Raw genomic sequence first — 17330 nt, 5'->3', positions numbered from 1 at the left:
ATATTCTGTAGTCTTTGAGAAAAAAACGATTCCTATGATTATTTGCAGAAATGCAATTTAAAGAGGCATAAAATTAAAATACCACTATGAGAATATCCATATGAAATTGAACATAGGTATTTTTGGCACCAGATCATTAATTCTGACATCCTTCAGTTCTGAAAGCCAACTATATCAGTGTTAAAATCTGTGTTTTCAATCTTTAGACTTACTGTATTAAAAAGACAAAAAACAAAAAACAACCAAACTCTTAGGCTTAATCAGCTTAACTTAGTGTTTAATTCTAAAGACATTTTTCTTTCAAAAATTATATATGTTTACACGTAATAATACATATGTAGATATATTATTTACTTATATGTATTTTACATACATATAAATGCACACATCTTAGAATCTTCAACCAAACACTTCAGTTCTTTGTCTCCATTATTATTTTCCATTAATCAAATAATTTTCATTAAGCAATAAAAAGTGATAAGTCATCTCAACAGTGAAAACTTATATTCAAGCTGGATTTGGTCTATTTTCTGCATTTCCTCCGATAATGATGCAGCTAGTCTCAGACTGACTCTAGCAATAACTCAGGTAAGTTAGAAGGACTCTAATTGGGCACTAGACATCTTAACAATGATACTCATCTTAATTTGTCCTGATCTAACCACTTTGAGCTGAACTATTATTATGTTTGGGACCCAAATACGATTTTTGTTCTTGTATTAATTTCTGGATCTCATATCTTTTCAGATACCAAAGAAATATAGTACCATGCTGGAATAACGCCTAGTTATGCTCGTTTTTTGTTTTTTTTTTTTTTTTTTGCACCGCCCCCCTGCATCATGGGCAACCAATAGCTGATTCATACTTCCATTACATCACAGCTAGATTATAGAAGTGCTCTTTACTCTGACCTCCACATGTCTGTTGCAACTCATTTGTAGATAGTCCAGAAGCTAGCAGCTGGATTTCATTTTTGTTTCAGCAGTCACCATTTTACAATGTTTCTCCAATTCACTGTGAGTTTCTATTGACAAGTCAATCCAGAACTCCAAAAGGCATTTAAATGCAGTGAGTTAAATCAGAGAGAAAATATTACCATTAACTTGCCATAGCTTCTTGTTACTTAACTACATTTTTGCCATTTACTCCCCATACATTGAAAGGGTACACTGAAAACAATTCTCCTACAGAAGACTAATGAAATACTTAGCAAAAACAAAAGCTTCCAAAACACTATTAGAAATAAAAGTGCTGTATTTTTTTAATCTTGCATAGAACTCTGGCTCAATTTTTGAGCCTTTCCAAGTCCTCATAATTCTGTGGTATATAATAAAGCAGGCAGATGGTTTAGGCTCTGAACATATGCTTTAAATGCCCTCTTTGCTATTTGAAAATAATGGATCAAATTGTGCCCTCAAATGGTCACAAGAAACTTTAAGGAGGCTGCCTCTTGAAATTTGAGGACAGAATGTTATCCAGTGGGAATTAAACCTTTAAAAATACATTTTCTAAACTTTCTGAACTCTCTTCTACATATTAAGAGAAACCATTTTTTAATAAAATAGGATATAGTAAGGAAAAATTGTAACCAGCATAATATTACATGGTTCAAGGAAAAGATTAGGAGGGAAAATATGTTTTATATATTTATATCTTGAAATTCTGATTATCTAAAACCTATGAGAGTCATCTGATTTAATTTTTCAGTGATTGCCAGGCTTTCCATTTTTATTATTATTCCTATTATTATTACTATCATGTAGATGTTTTATTGTTAGAGCACTTTGCAATTATTAATTAGTTAATTTAGTTTAAATTATGTCTGTGCCTTTGTTTTAAATCCATGTTATTCCTAGTTATTACAATCCTAAAATACTATTTCACCAGCCAATTACTCACATTTTAAAAACATTTTGTTGTCGATGAAAGCACATTTTCCAGGTTTTCACAGAATATGACATTCATCCTCAGTGAATATATGTGATTTGATAATGTTCTTCACATAACCTAGCTGTACTTAGGAGACCACCTCTGTTTCTTAATGTCAACATTTTGTATATAGAATGAGCCTTCATTTCCACACATATTTTTATGTATTTAAATTCAGTTTTGAAAAAAGTCTCTAACGTAGTCTCACTTATCTTACAATGTCCACAAAACTCAGTAGTCTGATCAACACTTCAGATAAAAAGACCGCACAATTGACAATAAGGACATTTTGCTTATTACAGAAGCCCAAAGTTTAAGTAACTATTCCAGAACCATAACGCCCCTTTAGAAATTCTGAACAAGAACTAGCTCGACGCTAATGTAAAACAGAGTTTACTTTAAAAAATAAATGCAAGAGTTGTACCCAAATGTGTTTGGGACACTGTTAAGACAGGTCAAAATTAACAATACTGAGCATAACTAAAGAGCTTTAAATCAAGTGATAGTCTTATACAAATAGCCACAAATACCTGAGTAAAGTTTATAAGATTATTGGGGCAAAACATTAACATGCTCTTTTGCTGATAAAGATACAAAGTAACTCTGTGAAAACCTCCCTCCTTCTCATTTCTCTAACTTTCACAATAAATGCAGTACTGAAACCAAATTCTCAGTCAACGCAGAAATGCGCCGAGCAGTATTCCAATAAACAACAAATTGATTAAAAAAAAAAAGACCCCACCAGATTAAAAATTTCCCCCATCTTTCCCTTGCTTCCCCTTGTTCTTTCACTTTCCATGCACACACAATCACACTTACCTGCACAAGTCTGAAACATCAGTCTATGTAATTTTTTTGAAATGTACTCTGTACCGATGCATTTTTCTGTGTTTCTTTCTAACCCTCGGGAATGTTAAGAATTTAGGAAGAGAGCCACAGCTTAAGAGAGCAATTATTTGCCAGTAAATACTCAATTTGCTTGTCCTGTGATTTTTCTTCTAACTTGCATATTCAATAATCCGTCCCTGACTGCGTCACGAGCACAAAAAGTCTTTTCTCCAAAGGAGAACACTTTCGCCAATCAACCTTCAGCCATGCCAGGGCACAGCTCGTCAGGGTGATTTGTTAGCTTTAATTAATAATTCCTCACGCTGGCCATTTTAACAAATAACACAGTGAGACTGGGACTCTAGATGGCTATGATTCAGGCCGATAAAACTACAGTGGAAAAGAGGTGGGGAGGGGTGTGGGGGAAATTCAGACGCCGTTTATAAACACCTCTAATCATACTCTTTCAGTTTACAATATAGAGGACATCTCAGCGGAATTACCACGTTATGTCCACCAATTTGTATTCAGATGGGAGCCATATGTTCCTCCACTTTATCTGCTAAGGCCTCCTTGGTGCCAACACAGTCATCGGGCAGACAACATTTACAAAAGAGGTCTCTAGCCTCCAGATTGCAAAAGTTTACTGCAGGGTGAAGTTGAGAAATCAGACATGTACGGCACTTCTCAGTGAGCCTGTGTAGCAGTCCAGAAACACAAAGGTAAGAATTGTGAGTATCAGATTTACTTTTAACCTGCTGTCTGATACTGGGCATTTCATTTAATCTTTTCTTAAAAATCTCATACCTCATCCTCAAAACAGTTAACAATAATGGCTGATTGGTTCATGCATTCCACAAACATTTATTAAATCCCAACTATACGCCAAGCACTGTATTAAATGCTGAGAACATTTTTTTTAAAGTAAGACTTTTCCAGATAACTGACAGAATCCATGTTATTTATTATATAACAAACAGATAATGTGCTTGAACAAAGCCACCAAACAGGCAGCATGTGAATAAAACTAAGGATTCATAACACTGTCTGTATGGTTCAGTCAAGTAATCAGTACTTGAGTCCATGTGCCAAAGCGATGCTGCAAGTAAAAGCAAAGAATAAGAACAAGTAAAAAAGATGTTTTATTTCAAAGATTAGAAAACTTCCCTCAAAGTGACTAGAACACTTAGAAACATAGCAATCTGTTCATTAAGCAATGTAAATCATTTGAGGAACATGCAAAGATATGGGATATTTTATTCATGCCCTGATGTGCGTGTGTGTGTGTGTGTGTGTGAGACTGCAAGTTCATTAATTTATTGGATATATATTTATTGAGCACCTATTCCATCTTAACTGAATAATACTGGGTATGAAGAGATAAATAAAGCACAGTCCTTGTCTTTAAGAAGCGCACAATTTAGCCACCAGCCTCGAAAAAAGAAAAATCCAAGCAGAAAACTATAATACAATACAGTGAGAGCAATGTCATAAATACTCATAAAAGTATGAGGCAGGGCTTCTAGAAGTTATGTGTGGACTGTTTCTAAAGGTAAAGTGGGAATATCACCAGTAGGATAAAATTCTAGAGAGAGAAAAACCTTTGTGACCTTTCTAAAGTTTTTATTAGAATTAGATTGCTAGTTAAAAACTATGGTATTCAAAGCAGGATAATTCAGATACATAATGATAAACATTTCAGGATTTTAAAGGGAATTTCTTAAGAAAAAAGGATCCTCAAACTACAATATCTTGACATTATCAGAAAAGTAAGCAGTATCTCCAGAAGTGGTACAACAGTGACAATATATGTTATTCTTACTTTCAGTATGTTTCAGTTGTCTTGGGCAAATAGGAAGCATGACACACACACAGACTTTTTTTTCCCAGCCCATTTATCTTCTTTCACTATGTACATACTTGTATAGCTTCTATTTTCATTGAACCATAAGATAAATCATATCTGTATGACCATTAAAGGAAGTGGAAAATCTATATCAATTTAGTGGTTACATGTATTATTCTAGCCAGAGTACAGGCTTTTCATTACTAAGGGTGAAAATGTTGAGGAAAAGAAGTAATACCTCAATTCCAAAAAAAAAAAAAAGTCTTTTTCAGAATGAGTAAATGTTCCTAAAAACTGCATAGAGTTCTTAATGACATTAAATGTTTTTTATGTTAAACTCAATAATGAGGCAGTTACCAGACTACTACATTTACCATAAATCATTAACAACTAGCCAGAACTGATACAATTATTAATTTATTCAACACATATACATTGAGGTCCTGATATGTACCAAGTGCTTCCCAGGTACTGTTTGATTTTTTATTTTTGTAATGTTTATATTTAGTAAGTTTACCATTTATTGAGTGCTTACTATATGCTAGTAACTGATCTGAGAACATTACATATATTATCTCATTTAATCCCCACAATATTATGAAGTATCTACTATTAACATCTCCATTTAATAGATTATGAAACTCATGAGCGGTGAATCTAGATATTTGCCATATGGATTCATTCTAAATAATGAGACCAGTGCCACTAGCACCCATAGAAAATCACTCCTGTTACTTTATAGTTCCCTAGTCACACATAATGTTTATGTTATTGTTTATTTATTTATTTTTAAGGCCACACCCAGGGCATATGGAAGTTCCCAGGCTAGGGGTCATATCAGAGCTATAGCTACTGGCCTATACCACAGCTCACAGCAACACCAGATCCTTAATCTACTGAGTGAGGGCAAGGATTGAACCTGCCTCCTCATGGATACTAGTCAGATTTCTTTCTGCTGAGCCATGACAGGAACTCCTCTATGTTACTTTTAATCTAGCAAAATTAAGGTAACTTTGTGGTTGAGAATTAAGCTAACTCCTATATCTAATGAGAGGCATATCTCACAAAATAACACTGGAAAATAGCATTTATAGTGTCAGCAGGCTAATAAGCTGTACTGGGAGGCAAAGAGGCAACTAGGTTGAGTTGGGCATGTTTTAGATGATAAAAACTAGCACCACTGAACCATATGTTATGGCAGCCTCCTTCTCCCTTATTAAAACTGCATAAACTCTTAGAAGGTAATTCAGAATCTTCTACACCTTTAGAAGCAGAATGAGATAGTGATTTAAAAATTGAGAGGAGGAGTTCTCTGGTGGCACAGCAGGCTAAGGATGTGGCATTATCACTGCAGTGACTTGGGTCACTGCTGTGGTGAGGGTTCAGTCCCTTACCAGGGAACTTCCGGAGGCTGCAGGTCCAGCCAAAAAAAAAAATGATGAGAGGAAGACTTTGAGTCAGAATGGCTGAAGGCTGAAGTTTGAATATTAGCTTGGCCACCTATCAGGTGTATGCCCTCCGTCAAATTAATTAGATTCTTTGAGGCTCAATTCTGCTATCTTTCACAACAGTTTTGTGTGTGTGTGAAAATTAAAGGAGATAATGTACATAGCATAGAAATTAGCACAGAATGGCATTTGAAACTTTCAGAGTTAAAGCTTATCACTTACAACTAAAATTTACTGTTTCTGAACCAAAAGACATATATTATCTGAATCTGCCTTAGACGACAAGTGTAAATAAGTCCCAGCTAGAGCAAATTGGACTTGGTAGTCTGGTAGAATTTCCTTTGAGAATGTTAATAATATAGCTGAAATAGTTGTGTTTAAGAAAACAGAGCTGACCCACAAAATAGAGAGAGATTACACAAGAATTTACTAGTTAACAATAGAAAAAAAAATCTTAATTTTCTAAGTGATTCCTACATTACATTTTATTTAGTGGAGATAGAAAAGCTTATTTGGGACTCACTGGTAAAGCCAGCATTCAGTACAGTCATAGGTTCTCCTCAAATAACCCAATCCTGCTAACTTTACTACCACCAGCTACCAGCATTCTCCAACTCCAGGCCCTCTCCACATACTTTCTTCTCACTTGACCTTGATTTAGTCCAACCATCTCCAGTTCTTGACCTAAAGTACAGAGCAAATATTAGTGGAACACACGTTTACGGATGGTGATAAAGCTGGTTGTAGGTGAAATGGGGTATTTTTTCATGGAAGGGTCACTGGAGGTTATTCTCGAAGGCTCTTCTCATTTACCTGAATGTGTATGTCATTCTTCTTTGATGATTCCTTTGGGATTGGGACTGCCTGGTCATTCCATTACTGGTTCTTTTTTTTTTTTTTTTTTTTTTTTTAATTTTTCTTGTCTTTTTGCCTTTTCTAGGGCCGCACCCGCAGCATGTGGAGGTTCCCAGGCTAGGGGTCTAAGCAGAGCTGTTGCCGCTGGCCTACGGCAGAGCCACAACAACGCGGGATCCGAGCCGCGTCTGCAGCCTACGCCACAGCTCACATAGCAAGGCCAGGGATTGAACCTGCAACCTCATGGTTACTTGTCGGATTCGTTAACCACTGTGCCACGATGGGAACTCCAGCATTACTGGTTCTTATTCTACGGCCTCTGGCTGTGATCAACAGATGCAGAAATCAGGAGATCAACTGATGGGCATAGGGACTGTCTGACCCATACTGACACATACTACCCTGAGTGGGATCTTCTAGGCAGCCGGAGTTTTCTAGGATCCGCTTATTTCTCAGTAGTAAATCCTAATAGGTAAAAAGTAAAAGTATGGAAGACTACTTTATATACTCTTTCCCTGGGATACCTAGATTGGTAATAATAACTTAGTAAAATTTTGGCCAGGTTGGGACCCTCCTTCTTTATTGACTACATGATTCTCTAGCCTTACATAGGGAAGTTTAATCTTCTGGTTAAAAATGATGACAAGCAGATATTATTACAGAAACATTTCAAAGTTGATGCTATTTTTATAACATTTTCTCAAATAAAATTCCATATACTTTACAGCTTCCAAACATACATTTTTACCTAAATATATGAATACTTAGTATCTACATGCTTTACTAAGTCATAATTAGATATGAAGATGGGGAAAGGTGATTTAATTCCAGTTTCAGATGCAGAATTCTGTCTAAATACGAATTTTAGAAATGTTCATAATTTAAGTGGTAGTAAATATATTTGGCATTACTAGGTTGAGATTAAAAATCTTAAATTTCTCAAAATATCCTTGTCCCTTGAGGCACTGCTTTCTCAGTGAAAGTCTCCAACTTCATAAATGTGGAAATTTGGATTCTCTGAAGGAGAAAAATACTTCTTGTCAGAAAACTGGTCATGGCTAGTTCACAGAGTGAAGGAGTCCAAGATCTTATTAATTTTCCTGTGACCGTGCTATCTGATTTGCTACAAGTCATTTAAAATCTCTATATGTCTCAGTTTTGTCTCCCTATCTATGATACCTAAATAATATTATCAAGATAACGTGGAGACTATATTTCCATCTTCTCATAGGGCATATGCTAAAGTCCTAAATCTCAAAGTATTCAAATGATACTACCTGTATCAAATGGGTAGAATGGCACCAACATCCTATATAATCTTAAATAACACATTTAGCACCACAGCTTTTCACTTTTTCAGCTATAAAACGGGTATAGACATGTTTAAATTTTTGATTAAAAGTATATATTAGAATAGAGAGACTATTGCATAAGCTATTAACTTTTCAACAAAAATTTCATACACTCCTGGAAGTTCCCCTTGTGGCTCAGTGATAATGAGCCCAACTAGTATCCATGAGGATGCGGGTTGGATCCCTGGCCTCACTCAGTGGGTTAAGGATCTGGCGTTGCCACCGTGAGCTGTGGTGTAGGTTACAGACATGGCTTGGATCCCAAGTTGTGGCTGTGGTGTACGCTGGCAGCTACAGCTCTGAATCGACCCCTACCCTGGGAACTTCCACTCATTGAGGGTTTGGCCCTAAAAAGCAAAAAAAAAAAAAAAAATTCGTATACTTAAAAAATATGACCAATATAATCAAGCCACCAAAGCTGATTTTCAAATATATTAGAGAAATTGATTTTAAAATATCAAGGCATAAGATGAAGTTAATGTTATTAAGGATATTCAGATATTCATGAAGAAAAACTGTTTCTAAAATGGGAAGCAATACTACCTTTTATTTGTGTGACTGGCTACATTTTATGGTGGACCCAAGACCCTAGTAATGACAAAGCTGAAACAGGGAAAGTGATTTTCAGCAGACTTTTGAACGGTATATAAAATAAGATGTATTCACTAATGGGTTGGCAGAAATGTTATACATGAGCTTTTAGAATCAAAACTGCTTAAGCAGCTTTTCATATTTGGCAAAGCTATGTTCTTGAAGTGTCCCCTCACAGCCTCCTCCACGTTATTTTTTTGTCTTATAGTGCCAGGTGGGAGGAACAATAAAAGGGAGGGGCAAAACAAACAGGGACAGCCACTATGGCAGGAGCCACTCCAAAGATCAAAGAGCCAATTTGGCTGTGGCTGCCAAAATTGGAACCACAGTGGGTGGCTCATCAGCATGGTGCCCTGAGAACCACATAGGCCACTCCTGGTAGGTAAGCACCTGGGGATACAGGCCCCACATCCTGCTCAGGAGAACTACCTGCTAAGAACTGAATGTGTACCTTTCCTTACCCAATCCCAGAATTTGATTTTAACACAATTCTGCATTACTATTATGTTTTTTGAATGATCTCCATGTGATAGACACTATACAAAAGCACAATCCTATTCTACTCAGATTTCATACCTTATAAGATTCTAAGGAGAACTCTGATTTCCTTATGCTAATGGGTAAAATCTTGGGTAACTAGTAGAAAAGATAATTCAATTTATAATATTTTAATCAGATATATCCCTTTATTTTATATATCTGTCATCAGAAAATAATACACTAATACCTCTATTACCCAGCCTTCTATATTCATTTATAAGTCTATCTTGATTTCACATGGTTAAGAACCCAAAAAAGAGAAAACAGAGCCCTTAAGAAACTTAAAAAAATAAGATTCTGTAAAGCACACATAGTTGCCCAAACTTATCTTTATTCATCAAGGAGATTTTAACTTGGAGCCAATATATTATTCCTTAATACACAGAAGCATCAGTTATATGGGCCCTCTATTCATGTTAGATGGAAAGATGGGATACTTCCAGAAGAAAGCACAATGGTAACTAGAAAACAACAACTCTGTGTCTCAGAATGAAGAGGAAACAGAGCAGGCAGGGGAGGGATGAAGTAGCCAAGGCTGAGAACTATGTACAGCTTACAGACATGTCTAAAATTGAGTCCCACAGAAATCAATGTGTTAGAGCTCTACACAAAAAAATATTTATAATTGTTATGGGTTGAACTATGTCCTCTCAAAATTTGTATGTTGAAGTTCTAACTCCTAACACCTTAGAAATGTGACCCTATTTGGAAATAGGGTCATTGAGGATATGATTAGTTAAGATGAGGTCATACTGGAGTAGAATGGACCCCTAATCCAATATGGTTGGTGTCCTTATAAAAAGGAGGATTTTGGATACAGGCATGCACATAGGGAGAAAACCATTTGAAGACAATGGCAGAGATTAGAGAGATACTTCTGCTAGCCAAAGAACACCAAAGATTGCTAGCAAACCAATCAGAAGTCAGGCAAGAGGCATGGAATAGACTTCTTCTCACAATCCTCCAGAAAAAAAACAAAACAAAACAAAAAACAAACCTGCTGATACTTTGATCTTGCTCTTCTACCTACCAGAACTCTAACACAATACATTTCTGTTATTTAGGGCATCAAGTTTGTGGTACTATGTTATAGCAGCCCTAGGAAACTAATGCAATAATGGTGATCACAGAATCATTATGCAAAGATTAAAGCATATTCACAACACTTTAATAAGTCTGGAAAATGTAAGATTCACTTCAGAAAAAGTGTCGTTGATATCCTTTAAATAAATAAACCATTCAATGTCTGAGTGACATCTGGATGACCAATATATGTGAAACATACAATTTTTGATTTTTGCTAAGGCAACAAGATGTTGCCACCTTTACCACAAAGTGATATGAACTCTACAGAAGACATAAAAGAATCCTCAACTTCTAAGAAAAGCATTTTGACTAGCAAGGAAGATAAATATGAATTTATTTTTATTTATTTGTTTAAAGTACATACATAGCCTAATGAGACTGGAATGATTAGCAAGAGAAATTACTGGTAGAGAAGCGGCTGCCTGCTTAGAAGAGAACTATTAAGAAATGGGATTTGGAGTTCCCGCTGTGGCGCAGTGGAAACGAATCCTACTAGGAACCATGAGGTTGCTGGTTCAATCCCTGGCCTAGCTCAGTGGGTTAAGGATCTGGCGTTGCCGTGAGCTGTGGAGAAGGTCACAGATGAGGCTCTGATCTGGCATTGCTGTGGCTCTGGTGTAGGCCAGCGGCTACAGCTCGGATTAGACGGTTAGCCTGGGAACCTCCATATACTGCAGGTGTGGCCCTAAAAAGACACACACACACATACACACACAAAAGACAAAAAAAAAAAAAAAAAAGGGAAACTAGGAGATGTTTGTCCAGGTGAGAAGTTACAGACAATTCTTTTTTTTTTTTTTTTTTTGGTCTTTTTGCTATTTCTTTGGGCCGCTCCTGTGGCATATGGAGGTTCCCAGGCTAGGGGTCGAATCGGAGCTGCAGCCACTGGCCTACGCCAGAGCCACAGCAACGCGGGATCCGAGCCGAGTCTGCAACCTACACCACAGCTCACGGCAACGCCGGATCCTTAACCCACTGACAAGGCCAGGGACCCAACCCGCAACCTCATGGTTCCTAGTCGGATTCGTTAACCACTGCGCCACGACGGGAACTCCGTTACAGACAATTCTAAGCATTATGAATACAGCGGGGAAGTAAGAAGATTGACGCAAAGCAAGAGTAAGAAGGAAGGGGTAAAACAGCAGTGGAGAAAAAAAATGAGAAAAGGTAGCCAGTATTGAGAGCAAAACAATCTGAACTGGGCACAGAAAAAAATAAAAAGTCCTGCAGATGGTAAGAAAAACAAGAGAAGGTAGCATTCCCGTGTTCTGAACAAAAAGCGAGTTAAAAACATCTAGTGCAAGAATTAAGCTCTCTTTAAAACTTGAGCTCTGAATACTTTTGTGTGAAAAAGAAAAACTGTACCTTGATTTTTCTTTAAAAAGATTCAACAGTGGAATGGAAAATTTTTTTTTTCTTTAAATGTAAGCTAAGCAGTAATGGCAGGTAGGTCAAGGAAGAAGTACTTCATAGAACAGGAAGCCATAACTTTATACAATGTGTTCTTAGAAGTTACAAAAAAAGTATAAAATAGTCCTACAAAGTTTGTTTGTTTTGTTAAGTAGCTTTAAAATACTACCTCTCCTAATTGTTCTTAACATTTTATTCAGCCAATTATCAACTGAATCTAGAGAAAGAAAAATCAACTTGACTTTTTGACAGTCAAGTCAATCCAACTGGAAAATTCAAATCCTACAAGAATAGGGCATAGGGAAAATTCTGGATAGCAATATTTTCAACTGCCAACAGAAATCCGTAATAATAGAATCACCTTATTCTTCCTTTCCCCAACTCATTTTCTCCAAAGCAATTAATGATGGTACAATGATATTCCTTTGAAATGAAATAGTGAAGAGAGCCATACATTCTTTATGCTAACAGGAAGTTCTTGCTCAAGATGGTCAAAATTGTAATCTTTTTCTGTTTTTCACACAAGTTAGAGATGGCCTTGTCCATGTCTCTAAAATAAATGATACCACTAAAGAGAATTATAGCTTAATTTCACCTATTTTCTATGTTAATTCATAAATCAATTTATTTATTTTACTTATTCATTTGGGTAAATTTTAGCTTAGATGATGTTCAAGTAGGGAGCCAAAATGTTGAAAAGGAAAATGAAGGATATTTTTTACACGTATTACCTTTTCTTTCTGCTGATTTCTAAAATGTTTGTATTTATTTAAAATATAACTTTTTCATAGTATTCATAATCTTTAAATGCCTTAAGTTATCTTTATCTCATCTGATTTGGCCATGAGTTCTGGAAAGTAAATGGGAGAGATACTATCTTTATTCTACAACTGAGCAAACTGAGGCTGTATGTGATTAAATGACATGCTTAATATCATATCTAACATGTGGCAAAGCAAAGATGAGAACTTGGGAATTTTGATAACTTACCCAGTAATTTTTCTGCTATCCTACACTATGCTCAAAAAAATGTTTGTTACACCTAACTTATTTAGACACTTACATTGTCTTACTTTGGAAATGAAGACTATACTATTTACCCTTACCTGAGTCCATATACATGTTATTTGTTTCTTGCACTGGGATTTTGTGGATGGCATACAATGAAATAGAAAGTATTTAGCTATTTTTATAGATGTATGTAGTTATATTTCAATGTATGCTGCACATGTTACAGATACTTTCTATAAATAGGCACAGGTATATATGTGCGTCTTCATACATATGTTATTGTGTTTATTTATCCTATTAGAAAACAATATTGTCAAATGAAGTTTGTACTCTACTATTAATCTTGCATTTAGTAGTGGCACATGTTGACAAATAATTTATACATCAAATCAACATAAATACATGAATAGCATAATAGAACATATTTTGAGAACAAATATCAATATACATATATCTACCTTCAACTACACTTCCTATTAGTTGATAAGTGATTACTTAAATTTGATTTATTAAATTAGGAGTAAATTTGACTTTAAGAATATATTAGTGTATTTTCAATTGTCTGTTATAATTAGAGTCCAAAATTTAGTTATTGCTAAAGTTTTACAATTTTATTTTTTTAGTCAAAAGAGTTGTACAATTTGATTGTCCTTATAGTTCCTGTTTTCCCTTGGAAAATTAGTCCTTTAGCTGGAAAATTCTCCTTTCTATTTTTTAAAATTTTATTCTGAGTTATATAGTTAAAATTAAAAAATAATACGATAGATTGCTAGGATGAGCTAATTTCTTTCCTGAAGAAAGGTCATAGTGAATTACAATCTAGTGGATTTACCTGTATTTATCTCTTAATGTCCACCTTGAGAAAAATTGTGAAATGTAGGTTAAATTTTTTCCTGGTTCCTAACCTTATCTCCTTTTGACTTTGTTTGCTTTTGACCTTTTTAGCCTTTCCATCAACCTTATCAAAAGACTTGTTTTTGGTTCCTTTCCCCTGAGATGCTAGAACCTTGTACTTTAATTTCAGCTGTAAACTCAGGTCCTTATTCAACTTGGATTCCTACTACTGCATCTTTACCCCACCTAGCCAGTGCTTGAATCAGAATGCTGCCATATGTCTGACCAATTTCACTATGCCTTATGTCATGCCTTCACTTACCAGATGATATTTTCTTAGGTAACAAGGAGACACTTGAGATTTTCCTATTTCCTGGCAAGTTATAACTGAATTTTTCTCAGCCCTCCATGTAAATCATCTCTACTAATAGTTTAGTAATCCCATTTATGGTTTATTCAACCTTGACTTACTTCTCTTTCCTGGTTGGAATATCACCATGGTTCTAGCATGCTTTGGGGAGAATAAAAGAATAGCAATGAATCAAATCTGTTACCATAGCCTAAAAACCTCCAGTTTAGCTCGCACTCTGATGGTCAATGAGGTTTTTCCTGTGCCCTAATTGTCTATTTATCAAGTGAGAAAAAAACACAAAAAACAAAAAAACTACTCCTTAAAAAGAGATATAGGAGGACAGTTTTTTTTGTTTTTGTTTTTTTTTTTTTTTTTTTTTTTTTTTTTTTTTTTTAGGGGAAAACCTACTAATAGATTTTGTAAGTATTCATACTGTCTTTCCCTCTACTTCTAGAGCAAAAAAGAAATAATTGCTCCCCAAAAGTTTTCACCATTTAACACCTGGAGTTCCCTAGTGCATGGCAAATGTTATGTTACATGGAAAGGGGACTTTGCACATGCATTTAAGGTGATGGACCTACAATAAGGATGGTATTCCAGCTTATCCAGGTTGGCCCAATCTAATTACCTTAAAGCAGAGAACGTTTTCTAATTGGAATTTGGAAAAGAGATGAGGTATAAGAGGAAGTCATAGAGATTGAAAGAGTGATAATGATTCAGAGCACTCTTGCCTGCACAAAGACATAGGGTCCTGTGTGCAAAAAGCTAAGGATGGCCTCCAGCTAACAGCCAGCAAAGAAATGGAAATCTTCGTCCCATAGCACAAGGAATTGAATGAGTCTGGAAGCAGATTCTTCCCTGAGCTTCCAGTTAAGAACTGGCAGTATAACGCAATTTTGGTCTTGTAAAACATGGAGCAGAGAAATAGGTTGAACTAACCCAAACTTTTGATCTGCATGACTATTAAATAATAAATTTGTGGTGTTATAAACTGCTAAATTTCTGGTCATTCGTTACAGCAGCAATAAAAATGTAATATACCATTCCAGTTCAAGGATGAATAGATACAAGTTTAAAATTATATGGTAAAGAGTTGGAACAGGAACCACTATTATAATCACAGAAGGTTCTTGGTACAACAAGCACATTTTTTCTTGATTTTCCTTCTTTCAGTCAAATTCCTAGAGAAAGTAAAATAAAGTACTGAAGGACAAAGATCATGAGGAGGGTGTATCTACTTAAATGTAACATGTCCCCACCAAGGAGCTTCACAAGTATACCTTTTTGTCATGGGCAAGGATACTATACTAATATTGCTACACTACTCCAGGCCAACTAAATCCACTGTCTTAAAAACAAAAAAGAAAAATCTGAGACTAATTCAAAGGATTATAAAGACATGATGATAATGGCCATTTAAGAGATAATAAAAAGAAGACTGAATCCAAGCAAATATTTTCAAATTTTACAGATCATATGTGTATTAGGGCATGCTTTTTCCACTATACAAGATGACTTATAGCCATACATTTAAAGGAAATTATTTTCAAAACTATAATTACATATTTTTATTTGGCATCAGCAGAGCTATTTTTCAAATGGAACTTCCAAGCTTAATTTTCTTTTTATTCTTTTTTTTTTTTTTTTGTATAGCTGTATTCTGACCTTGACAAAACAAAACAACATTGGAGGAAAGGCAGCAATTCTCCAATGACTTTTCAACACGGAAGGTTTAGAGGACTTGACCTTTGAAGACATATCTAAGTTCAGAACCTAAAACTTTTTGAGGTATAACAGCAATATACTGAAAACATATACTTTTATAATAAACTAGAAATGATTCTTACAATAAAGGGTAAAATCTCAGCAGGTAGTACATGTTCTACTTATAATTATATCACAGTATGAAATAATCCAACAGAATTCAAAAGAAAAACAAATATGGTGATTAAAAATTCTTGCAGAAATGGGATAAATGCAGCTCATTTTTTTTTCCCTGTAGAGATAGGAACTACTTGAGGTAAAAATTACTAGCAACACACTTTGCAGCCTTCCTTTTCTGTTCCATGAGGCCACAACAGGAAATGCAGCTCTAAAAGGCCTATTAAGAGCCCTGAAAGATGAAGACCACGTGAGAAAAAACACTCACCTTCCTCTTCTTTTGAGTATCACATTCTGCTTACTACCGGTCTCTGAAAACTTAGTAAAAACTCTGGTCATTTTATAGGGAAATATCATAATTTGAAGGACTTTGAGTCCCATGCACACCAAATTAATCACCATTTTATGTCTGTTGCAATTTAGTATTTCTGAAGGGGGTGAATAAGAATTAATTCTGCCAACTATCCTTTTTAGGGCTATTCAGATACTAAATAAACCAGGAACATTTAAAATGCAATCTCACAAAAATCTGCTTTGCTTAACCTTCTCTCCTTCTTTAAAAAATAAGAAAGGCATGATGTTCTTTTTTTGTTAATTAATTCATTTTAGACAATTCCTTAAATTTTCATTTTAATAAATTTTTGTGTGGGTGCATTAATTACTTTCAAAGACGCTTTACAACTGTTACCTATTAAAAGCCTTTGTTAGTGAATAAAAAAAAAATAAAAAAAAAAAACTTCCAGCACAGCCCCTCCCTTCTCCATTCTGAGCAGGTCCTTGCTATCAACTGCTGGAGTATGCTCGCTTTGCACCTAGAGCTATAATTATTTTGCTTTAATTTTACAAAACCTTTTGTTCCATTCCCACGAGCCCACCTGATCCTTATATTACACTCGCTCTATTAAAACACTCATGCAGAACAAAGCATGGCTGTACTGATTCATAAGTAACTTTTTTTTTTTCCTCAGTAAAATGCCACTGGCTAGGGTTTGGGACATAGTCCTGGGCTTCACCCTCCTCTGCCAATTTTCACATGTTAGAGAAAAAAATATATTGTTTCAGAGTGTAATATTCTTCCAAAACATCCTTTCTTTGTCCCACTGGTTTTTGTGTTTTAAAAAATATTTTGTGATATTTAATTTTACTCTGCCCCAGTATAAGTAATCCAATATTAAGGATGGTGGGAATATTAAAGGATTGTAATCATATTGAGATTTCTTTAATTCATATGGTTAGGATCTTTTAAAAATCACTTTTGTTGCCTTCTTTAATTTTCCTTCTCTCTCCTTATTCCACCCCTTTTCCTTGAGATCTTGCAACACATGTGGGCTTTTGGCAGAAAAAAATTGCAGTGACTCATCAAGAGA

General features: G+C 35.2%; 1 protein-coding gene across 46 annotated transcripts in view; it reads right to left on the bottom strand.

The window, feature by feature from the left end:
* Positions 1–17330, bottom strand: part of ZBTB20 (zinc finger and BTB domain containing 20) — a 792790-nt gene that overhangs the window by 404439 nt on the left and 371021 nt on the right. For 11 of the 46 annotated variants that reach the window (XM_084991208.1, XM_084991228.1, XM_084991219.1 and 8 more), the window contains exon 1: positions 2749–2960. The exons of the other annotated variants lie outside the window; for them this stretch is intronic. The gene's annotated coding sequence lies outside the window, so the exon portion shown is untranslated. Of the gene's footprint in view, positions 1–2748; positions 2961–17330 lie in introns of those variants that run through there. 46 annotated transcript variants of the gene reach the window in all.

This window comes from Sus scrofa, chromosome 13 (genome assembly GCF_054392235.1).
Source record: "Sus scrofa isolate SSC_HxYL_T2T_F1_AM1 chromosome 13, Sscrofa_HxYL_maternal_Yorkshire_Landrace_v2.0, whole genome shotgun sequence".
Lineage (NCBI taxonomy): Eukaryota > Metazoa > Chordata > Mammalia > Artiodactyla > Suidae > Sus > Sus scrofa.
This window is presented reverse-complemented; position numbering and strand designations above follow the sequence as displayed.